The sequence below is a fragment of the Leguminivora glycinivorella genome, chromosome 14, assembly GCF_023078275.1.
Source record: "Leguminivora glycinivorella isolate SPB_JAAS2020 chromosome 14, LegGlyc_1.1, whole genome shotgun sequence".
NCBI lineage: Eukaryota > Metazoa > Arthropoda > Insecta > Lepidoptera > Tortricidae > Leguminivora > Leguminivora glycinivorella.
The window spans coordinates 4,924,012-4,935,163 of record NC_062984.1 but is presented as its reverse complement, the minus strand read 5'-3'; positions in this window follow the sequence as shown (position 1 = coordinate 4,935,163).

Genomic DNA, 11,152 nt, shown 5'->3' with positions numbered 1-11,152 from the left:
TATTACATGAAATGATCGATTGATATGATAGGTCAGATATATACATCTGATCCTAATACATCTTGTGAAATAGTAGTTATCTACATCTATGATTTGTATAATTTATGGATAATTCTTACTTGACATATTTATTATTCCAGATCTGCGTCCTGTATTTTGGTTAACGAGTGCCGAAAATAGTTATTAACCAAAAAACCGCCAAATTAACAGCATTTCACCGACAAAAGCTGCCTTGCACCATTTTTGTAAGGGTTATAGGTATATCAAGGTGTCCATTTATGGGGTCAACTAAACTTAATTTGCCATTATTTGCTACTTGTGGCTGGACGAAAGTCTGTAACAATTGGGATTTGGGAGCCTACTTGCCCGCAACGTTGCCTGTTGCTGCAGAAACATGCCTCGAAATTGTCGGATGCAGGTGTAATAAAAAACAGTGCTGCGTAAGGTGCAACCGTAAAAAAAGACTTTTTAAATTAAATGTTCGGAGCTGATATGCTTATGCAGTGGATGTTGTGATATATACATAATTAAATTCAGACTATTCATGTTGTTTTATTTGAATAACTCAAAATAGCTACACTTTTTGAGAGCCTTGAGTACTAGCCCCGATACACATGTTTTCGTTAGTCAGACCATTTTTTGAGGTTCTCCTTTGTACAAAAGCAATGTCTTAGTTCAAAAATCATTAATGTTTAATGCTAATACGAATCTAGTTTATTTTTATGGCACTATTGCGCAATAACTAACTATCATTGATACTGAAAGGAAGAATATGACGATTTTTATTTTATCTTTTATGGATGGGTAAAACCGATTTAAGGGGGCCCAAAGGAAGTAATTAAATTCTGCTAATAAACTAAAAAATCTTCAAGCATATGCATGCAGAACTGCTTTAGGAGAGGAGAACGTGATTAAGACATTTTTTTTGCAATATAAGTCACATGCAATTTTATTTTACAATCAAAATAAACTATATTATAGGACTTTTACAATTTTCTGTACTGGGTCGTGATATACCTACATGTGTAACCGTTATTAGAATAAGTATATTTCTGTATTACTAGACGAACTCCACTGCATAGCGGGTAGTACCTTTACCTCATCGAATAATGCAAGCTGACCCGTACATTAAAATTTTCATTTTCATTATTTTTTATCTCGCGTTTCGTAATATATTTATGTAACAAACTATATATTTTTATAAACTGTATAAATGTGGCTTTTTATTGATATTTATTGCTTTTAGATATATATTGTGTAGAAAGAACAAAATAGGATAATGTAAAAAAAATTATCACATTTTTAATATTTTTTAAATTTTTTGTATTTTTTATTTATTTTAAGTACATTAATCACTAAAATAGCCATAAACTACAATTATTACGGCTTTCGTGTGTTAAAAATAGTAATTATACCTAAAATCATTGACAAAACTTATTGAAATAGGCATTCAAATCACCCTATCGGGCGATGTAAATTATTTTTTATCACTCGTCCTATAATATATTTCTATAACAAATTATACATTTTCTAAAACTAGATAAATGTAGCTATTAAATAATATTTTTTATTTAGAAAAAACCATTACAGTTTTCATAAAATGTACAATAATATGTATAAAAAAAAATCTCGTTTTCAGATTTTCACATATTATTTTGTATTTTTGTTCTAAAATACATTTTTTTTGTTCCAAAAATGAATTCCTCGTCCTTCATTTATCCGAAAATGATATATTGCATGCCCTATTTTGTATAGTTTTAGAGAAATATGGTTTCAAAGGAAGCGCGGCGGCGCCAGCCTTCCCCCCCTCTTCCCTCCTAAATTAAGGGGGGCTCTCGATGCCTCCCGATCTTTATCTACTCAGGGCCACCCAAGAAACAACCTGTGCCAAGTCTCAGTGCTTAATCATAAAATGCAGGGTGTTGTGCAATAGCGTCCCCAGTATAGGACCATAAGTTGAGTTTTTAAATTTTTTAAGTTTTATTTTTTTATGGCGAATTTTCTACGAGTGCCCGCAAATGACCTGTGTATCTTGATTAAGCAACGTCTTTTGAAAGTATTTACAAAGTGGCATCGTAAGGACCCGATCCCAAGTATTTTTTTCGGCCTTCGACATAGGACCATAACTTGAGTTCTTAAATTTTGTAAGTTTTATTTTTTTATGACCAATCTTCTACGAGTGCCCGCAAGTGACCTATGTATCTTGATTAACCAACGTCTTCTAAAGGTATGCACAAAGTGGCATCGTAAGGACCCGATCCCAAGTATTTTTTTCGGCCTTCGACATAGGACCATGAGTTGAGTTCTTAAATTTTATTTTTTTATGACCAATCTTCTACGTGTGGGCACTCACAAAGTGGCATCGTAAGGACCCGATCCCAAGTATTTTTTTGGGCCTTCGACATAGGACCATAAGTTGAGTTCTTCAATTTTTAAAGTTTTATTTTTTTATGGCGAATCTTCTACGAGTGCCCGCAAATGACCTGTGTATCTTGATTGAGCAACGACTTTTGAAGGTATTGACAAAGTGGCATCGTAAGGACCCGATCCCAAGTATTTTTTTCGGCCTTCGACATAGGACCATAAGTTGAGTTTTTAAATTTTTTAAATTTTATTTTTTTATGACGAATCTTCTACGAGTGCCCGCAAATGACCTGTGTATCTTGATTAAGCAACGTCATGTGAAGGTATTCACAAAGTGGCATCGTAAGGACCCGATCCCAAGTATTTTTTTCGGCCTTCGACATAGGACCAGAATTTGAATTTTTAATTTTTTTAAGTTTTATCTTTTTATGGCAAATCTTCTACGAGTGCCCGCAAATGACCTGTGTGTTATGATTGAGCAACGTTTTCTGAAGGTATTCACAAAATGGCATCGTAAGGATCCGGTCCCAATTATTTTTTTCGGCCTTCGACATAGGACCGTAAGTTGAGTTTTTAAAATTTTTAAGTCTTCTGCTTTTATGGCGAATCTTCTACGAGTGCCCGCAAATGACCTGTGTATCGTGATTGAGTAACGTCTTGTGAAGGTATTCACAAAGTAGCATCGTAAGGACCCGATCCCAAGTATTTTTTTCGGCCTGCGACATAGGACCATAAGTTGAGTTTTTAAAATTTTCAAGTTTTCTGCTTTTATGGTGAATCTTCTACGAGTGCCCGCAAATGACCTGTGTATCTTGATTGAGCAACGTCTTATGAAGGTATTCACAAAGTGGCATCGTAAGGACCCGATCCCAAGTATTTTTTTCGGCCTTCGACATAGGACCATAAGTTGAGTTTTTAAATTTTTAAGTTTTATTTTTTTATGGCGAATTTTCTACGAGTGCCCGCAAATGACCTGTGTATCTTGATTAAGCAACGTCTTGTGAAGGTATTTACAAAGTGGCATCGTAAGGACCCGATCCCAAGTATTTTTTTCGGCCTTTGTCATAGGACCAGAATTTGAATTTTTAATTTTTTTAAGTTTTATCTTTTTATGGCAAATCTTCTACGAGTGCCCGCAAATGACCTGTGTGTTATGATTGAGCAACGTTTTCTGAAGGTATTCACAAAATGGCATCGTAAGGATCCGGTCCCAATTATTTTTTTCGGCCTTCGACATAGGACCGTAAGTTGAGTTTTTAAAATTTTTAAGTTTTCTGCTTTTATGGCGAATCTTCTACGAGTGCCCGCAAATGACCTGTGTATCGTGATTGAGCAACGTCTTGTGAAGGTATTCACAAAGTAGCATCGTAAGGACCCGATCCCAAGTATTTTTTTCGGCCTGCGACATAGGACCATAAGTTGAGTTTTTAAAATTTTCAAGTTTTCTGCTTTTATGGTGAATCTTCTACGAGTGCCCGCAAATGACCTGTGTATCTTGATTGAGCAACGTCTTATGAAGGTATTCACAAAGTGGCATCGTAAGGACCCGATCCCAAGTATTTTTTTCGGCCTTGGACATAGGACCATAAGTTGAGTTTTTAAATTTTTTAAGTTTTATTTTTTTATGGCGAATTTTCTACGAGTGCCCGCAAATGACCTGTGTATCTTGATTCAGCAACGTCTTCTGAAGTTATTCACAGAGTGGCAACGTAAGGACCCGATCCCAAGTATTTTTTTCGGCCTTCGACATAGGACCATAAGTTGAGTTTTTAAATTTTTTAATTTTTATTTTTTTATGACGAGTCTTCTACGAGTGCCCGCAAATGACCTGTGTATCATGATTTAGCAACGTCTTGTGAAGGTATTCACAAAGTGGCATCGTAAGGACCCGATCCCAAGTATTTTTTTCGGCCTTCGACATAGGACCATAAGTTGAGTTTTTAATTTTTTTAAGTTTTCTGATTTTGTGGCGAATCTTCTACGAGTTCTCGCAAATGACCTATGTATCTTGATTGAGCAACGTCTTGTGAAGGTATTCACAAAGTGGCGTCGTAAGGACCCGATCCCAAGTATTTTTTTCGGCCTTCGACATAGGACCATAAGTTGAGTTTTTAAATTTTTTAAGTTTTAATTTTTTATGACGAATCTTCTACGACTGCCAGCAAATGACCTGTGTATCTTGATTAAGCAACGTCCTGTGAAGGTATTCACAAACTGGCATCGTAAGGACCCGATCCCAAGTATTTCTTTCAGCCTTCGACATAGGACCATTGGTTGAATTTTTAATTTTTTTAAGTTTTCTGCTTTTATGGCGAATCTTCTACGAGTGCCCGCAAATGACTTGTGTATCTTGATTCAGCAACGTCTTCTGAAGTTATTCACAGAGTGGCAACGTAAGGACCCGATCCCAAGTATTTTTTTCGGCCTTCGACATAGGACCATAAGTTGAGTTTTTAAATTTTTTAATTTTTATTTTTTTATGACGATTCTTCTACGAGTGCCCGCAAATGACCTGTGTATCTTGATTCAGCAACGTCTTCTAAAGGTATTCACAAAGTGGCAACGTAAGGTCCCGATCCCAAGTATTTTTTTCGGCCTTCGACATAGGACCATAAGTTGAGTTTTTAAAATTTTCCAGTTTTCTGCTTTTATGGCGAATCTTCTACGAGTGCCCGCAAATGACCTGTATATTATGATTGACCAACGTTTTATGAAGGTATTCACAAAGTGGCATCGTAAGGATCCGATCCCAAGTATTTTTTTCGGCCTTCGACATAGGACCATAAGTTGAGTTCTTCGATTTTTTAAGTTTTATTTTTTTATGGCGAATATGCTGCGAGTGCCCGCAAATGACCTGCGTATGTTGATTGAGCAACGTCTTTTTAAGGTATTCACAAAGTGGTATCGTAAGGACCTTATCCCAAGTATTTTTTTCGGCCTTCGACATAGGACCATAACTTGAGTTCTTCGATTTTTTAAGTTTTATTTTTTTATGGCGAATCTGCTGCGACTGCCCGCAAGTGACCTGCGTATGTTGATTGAGCAACGTCTTGTGAAGGTATTTACAAAGTGGCATCGTAAGGACCCGATCCCAAGTATTTTTTTGGCCTTCGATATAGGACCATAAGTTGAGTTCTTCAATTTTTTTCAGTTTTATTTTTTTATGGCGAATCTTCTACGATTGCCCGCAAATGACCTGTGTATCTTTATTAAGCAACGTCTTCTGAAGGTATTCACAAAGTGGCATCGTAAGGACCCTATCCCAAGTATTTTTTTCGGCCTTCGTCATAGGACCAGAATTTGAATTTTTAATTTTTTTAAGTTTTATCTTTTTATGGCAAATCTTCTACGAGTGCCCGCAAATGACCTGTGTGTTATGATTGAGCAACGTTTTCTGAAGGTATTCACAAAATTGCATCGTAAGGATCCGTTCCCAATTATTTTTTTCGGCCTTCGACATAGGACCGTAAGTTGAGTTTTTAAAATTTTTAAGTCTTCTGCTTTTATGGCGAATCTTCTACGAGTGCCCGCAAAAGACCTGTGTATCGTGATTGAGCAACGTCTTGTGAAGGTATTCACAAAGTAGCATCGTAAGGACCCGATCCCAAGTATTTTTTTCGGCCTTCGACATAGGACCATAACTTGAGTTCTTAAATTTTGTAAGTTTTATTTTTTTATGACCAATCTTCTACGAGTGCCCGCAAGTGACCTATGTATCTTGATTAACCAACGTCTTCTAAAGGTATGCACAAAGTGGCATCGTAAGGACCCGATCCCAAGTATTTTTTTCGGCCTTCGACATAGGACCATGAGTTGAGTTCTTAAATTTTATTTTTTTATGACCAATCTTCTACGTGTGCCCGCAAATGACCTGTGTATCTTAATTGAGCAACGTCTTCTGAAGGCATTCACAAAGTGGCATCGTAAGGACCCGATCCCAAGTATTTTTTTGGGCCTTCGACATAGGACCATAAGTTGAGTTTTTAAATTTTTTAAATTTTATTTTTTTATGACGAATCTTCTACGAGTGCCCGCAAATGACCTGTGTATCTTGATTAAGCAACGTCTTGTGAAGGTATTCACAAAGTGGCATCGTAAGGACCCGATCCCAAGTATTTTTTTCGGCCTTCGACATAGGACCAGAATTTGAATTTTTAATTTTTTTAAGTTTTATCTTTTTATGGCAAATCTTCTACGAGTGCCCGCAAATGACCTGTGTGTTATGATTGAGCAACGTTTTCTGAAGGTATTCACAAAATGGCATCGTAAGGATCCGGTCCCAATTATTTTTTTCGGCCTTCGACATAGGACCGTAAGTTGAGTTTTTAAAATTTTTAAGTCTTCTGCTTTTATGGCGAATCTTCTACGAGTGCCCGCAAATGACCTGTGTATCGTGATTGAGTAACGTCTTGTGAAGGTATTCACAAAGTAGCATCGTAAGGACCCGATCCCAAGTATTTTTTTCGGCCTGCGACATAGGACCATAAGTTGAGTTTTTAAAATTTTCAAGTTTTCTGCTTTTATGGTGAATCTTCTACGAGTGCCCGCAAATGACCTGTGTATCTTGATTGAGCAACGTCTTATGAAGGTATTCACAAAGTGGCATCGTAAGGACCCGATCCCAAGTATTTTTTTCGGCCTTCGACATAGGACCATAAGTTGAGTTTTTAAATTTTTAAGTTTTATTTTTTTATGGCGAATTTTCTACGAGTGCCCGCAAATGACCTGTGTATCTTGATTAAGCAACGTCTTGTGAAGGTATTTACAAAGTGGCATCGTAAGGACCCGATCCCAAGTATTTTTTTCGGCCTTTGTCATAGGACCAGAATTTGAATTTTTAATTTTTTTAAGTTTTATCTTTTTATGGCAAATCTTCTACGAGTGCCCGCAAATGACCTGTGTATCTTGATTGAGCAACGACTTTTGAAGGTATTGACAAAGTGGCATCGTAAGGACCCGATCCCAAGTATTTTTTTCGGCCTTCGACATAGGACCATAAGTTGAGTTTTTAAATTTTTTAAATTTTATTTTTTTATGACGAATCTTCTACGAGTGCCCGCAAATGACCTGTGTATCTTGATTAAGCAACGTCTTGTGAAGGTATTCACAAAGTGGCATCGTAAGGACCCGATCCCAAGTATTTTTTTCGGCCTTCGACATAGGACCAGAATTTGAATTTTTAATTTTTTTAAGTTTTATCTTTTTATGGCAAATCTTCTACGAGTGCCCGCAAATGACCTGTGTGTTATGATTGAGCAACGTTTTCTGAAGGTATTCACAAAATGGCATCGTAAGGATCCGGTCCCAATTATTTTTTCGGCCTTCGACATAGGACCGTAAGTTGAGTTTTTAAAATTTTTAAGTCTTCTGCTTTTATGGCGAATCTTCTACGAGTGCCCGCAAATGACCTGTGTATCGTGATTGAGTAACGTCTTGTGAAGGTATTCACAAAGTAGCATCGTAAGGACCCGATCCCAAGTATTTTTTTCGGCCTGCGACATAGGACCATAAGTTGAGTTTTTAAAATTTTCAAGTTTTCTGCTTTTATGGTGAATCTTCTACGAGTGCCCGCAAATGACCTGTGTATCTTGATTGAGCAACGTCTTATGAAGGTATTCACAAAGTGGCATCGTAAGGACCCGATCCCAAGTATTTTTTTCGGCCTTCGACATAGGACCATAAGTTGAGTTTTTAAATTTTTAAGTTTTATTTTTTTATGGCGAATTTTCTACGAGTGCCCGCAAATGACCTGTGTATCTTGATTAAGCAACGTCTTGTGAAGGTATTTACAAAGTGGCATCGTAAGGACCCGATCCCAAGTATTTTTTTCGGCCTTTGTCATAGGACCAGAATTTGAATTTTTAATTTTTTTAAGTTTTATCTTTTTATGGCAAATCTTCTACGAGTGCCCGCAAATGACCTGTGTGTTATGATTGAGCAACGTTTTCTGAAGGTATTCACAAAATGGCATCGTAAGGATCCGGTCCCAATTATTTTTTTCGGCCTTCGACATAGGACCGTAAGTTGAGTTTTTAAAATTTTTAAGTTTTCTGCTTTTATGGCGAATCTTCTACGAGTGCCCGCAAATGACCTGTGTATCGTGATTGAGCAACGTCTTGTGAAGGTATTCACAAAGTAGCATCGTAAGGACCCGATCCCAAGTATTTTTTTCGGCCTGCGACATAGGACCATAAGTTGAGTTTTTAAAATTTTCAAGTTTTCTGCTTTTATGGTGAATCTTCTACGAGTGCCCGCAAATGACCTGTGTATCTTGATTGAGCAACGTCTTATGAAGGTATTCACAAAGTGGCATCGTAAGGACCCGATCCCAAGTATTTTTTTCGGCCTTGGACATAGGACCATAAGTTGAGTTTTTAAATTTTTTAAGTTTTATTTTTTTATGGCGAATTTTCTACGAGTGCCCGCAAATGACCTGTGTATCTTGATTCAGCAACGTCTTCTGAAGTTATTCACAGAGTGGCAACGTAAGGACCCGATCCCAAGTATTTTTTTCGGCCTTCGACATAGGACCATAAGTTGAGTTTTTAAATTTATTAATTTTTATTTTTTTATGACGAGTCTTCTACGAGTGCCCGCAAATGACCTGTGTATCATGATTTAGCAACGTCTTGTGAAGGTATTCACAAAGTGGCATCGTAAGGACCCGATCCCAAGTATTTTTTTCGGCCTTCGACATAGGACCATAAGTTGAGTTTTTAATTTTTTTAAGTTTTCTGCTTTTGTGGCGAATCTTCTACGATTGCTCGCAAATGACCTATGTATCTTGATTGAGCAACGTCTTGTGAAGGTATTCACAAAGTGGCGTCGTAAGGACCCGATCCCAAGTATTTTTTTCGGCCTTCGACATAGGACCATAAGTTGAGTTTTTAAATTTTTTAAGTTTTAATCTTTTATGACGAATCTTCTACGACTGCCAGCAAATGACCTGTGTATCTTGATTAAGCAACGTCCTGTGAAGGTATTCACAAACTGGCATCGTAAGGACCCGATCCCAAGTATTTCTTTCAGCCTTCGACATAGGACCATTGGTTGAATTTTTAATTTTTTTAAGTTTTCTGCTTTTATGGCGAATCTTCTACGAGTGCCCGCAAATGACTTGTGTATCTTGATTCAGCAACGTCTTCTGAAGTTATTCACAGAGTGGCAACGTAAGGACCCGATCCCAAGTATTTTTTCGGCCTTCGACATAGGACCATAAGTTGAGTTTTTAAATTTTTTAATTTTTATTTTTTTATGACGATTCTTCTACGAGTGCCCGCAAATGACCTGTGTATCTTGATTCAGCAACGTCTTCTAAAGGTATTCACAAAGTGGCAACGTAAGGTCCCGATCCCAAGTATTTTTTTCGGCCTTCGACATAGGACCATAAGTTGAGTTTTTAAAATTTTCCAGTTTTCTGCTTTTATGGCGAATCTTCTACGAGTGCCCGCAAATGACCTGTATATTATGATTGACCAACGTTTTATGAAGGTATTCACAAAGTGGCATCGTAAGGATCCGATCCCAAGTATTTTTTCGGCCTTCGACATAGGACCATAAGTTGAGTTCTTCGATTTTTTAAGTTTTATTTTTTTATGGCGAATATGCTGCGAGTGCCCGCAAATGACCTGCGTATGTTGATTGAGCAACGTCTTTTTAAGGTATTCACAAAGTGGTATCGTAAGGACCTTATCCCAAGTATTTTTTTCGGCCTTCGACATAGGACCATAACTTGAGTTCTTCGATTTTTTAAGTTTTATTTTTTTATGGCGAATCTGCTGCGACTGCCCGCAAGTGACCTGCGTATGTTGTGATTGAGCAACGTCTTGTGAAGGTATTTACAAAGTGGCATCGTAAGGACCCGATCCCAAGTATTTTTTTGGCCTTCGATATAGGACCATAAGTTGAGTTCTTCAATTTTTTTCAGTTTTATTTTTTTATGGCGAATCTTCTACGATTGCCCGCAAATGACCTGTGTATCTTTATTAAGCAACGTCTTCTGAAGGTATTCACAAAGTGGCATCGTAAGGACCCTATCCCAAGTATTTTTTTCGGCCTTCGTCATAGGACCAGAATTTGAATTTTTAATTTTTTTAAGTTTAATCTTTTTATGGCAAATCTTCTACGAGTGCCCGCAAATGACCTGTGTGTTATGATTGAGCAACGTTTTCTGAAGGTATTCACAAAATGGCATCGTAAGGATCCGGTCCCAATTATTTTTTTCGGCCTTCGACATAGGACCGTAAGTTGAGTTTTTAAAATTTTTAAGTCTTCTGCTTTTATGGCGAATCTTCTACGAGTGCCCGCAAAAGACCTGTGTATCGTGATTGAGCAACGTCTTCTGAAGGTATTCACAAAGTAGCATCGTAAGGACCCGATCCCAAGTATTTTTTTCGGCCTGCGACATAGGACCATAAGTTGAGTTTTTAAAATTTTCAAGTTTTCTGCTTTTATGGTGAATCTTCTACGAGTGCCCGCAAATGACCTGTGTATCTTGATTGAGCAACGTCTTATGAAGGTATTCACAAAGTGGCATCGTAAGGACCCGATCCCAAGTATTTTTTTCGGCCTTGGACATAGGACCATAAGTTGAGTTTTTAAATTTTTTAAGTTTTATTTTTTTATGGCGAATTTTCTACGAGTGCCCGCAAATGACCTGTGTATCTTGATTAAGCAACGTCTTGTGAAGGTATTTACAAAGTGGCATCGTAAGGACACGATCCCAAGTATTTTTTTCGGCCTTCGTCATAGGACCAGAATTTGAATTTTTAATTTTTTTAAGTTTTAT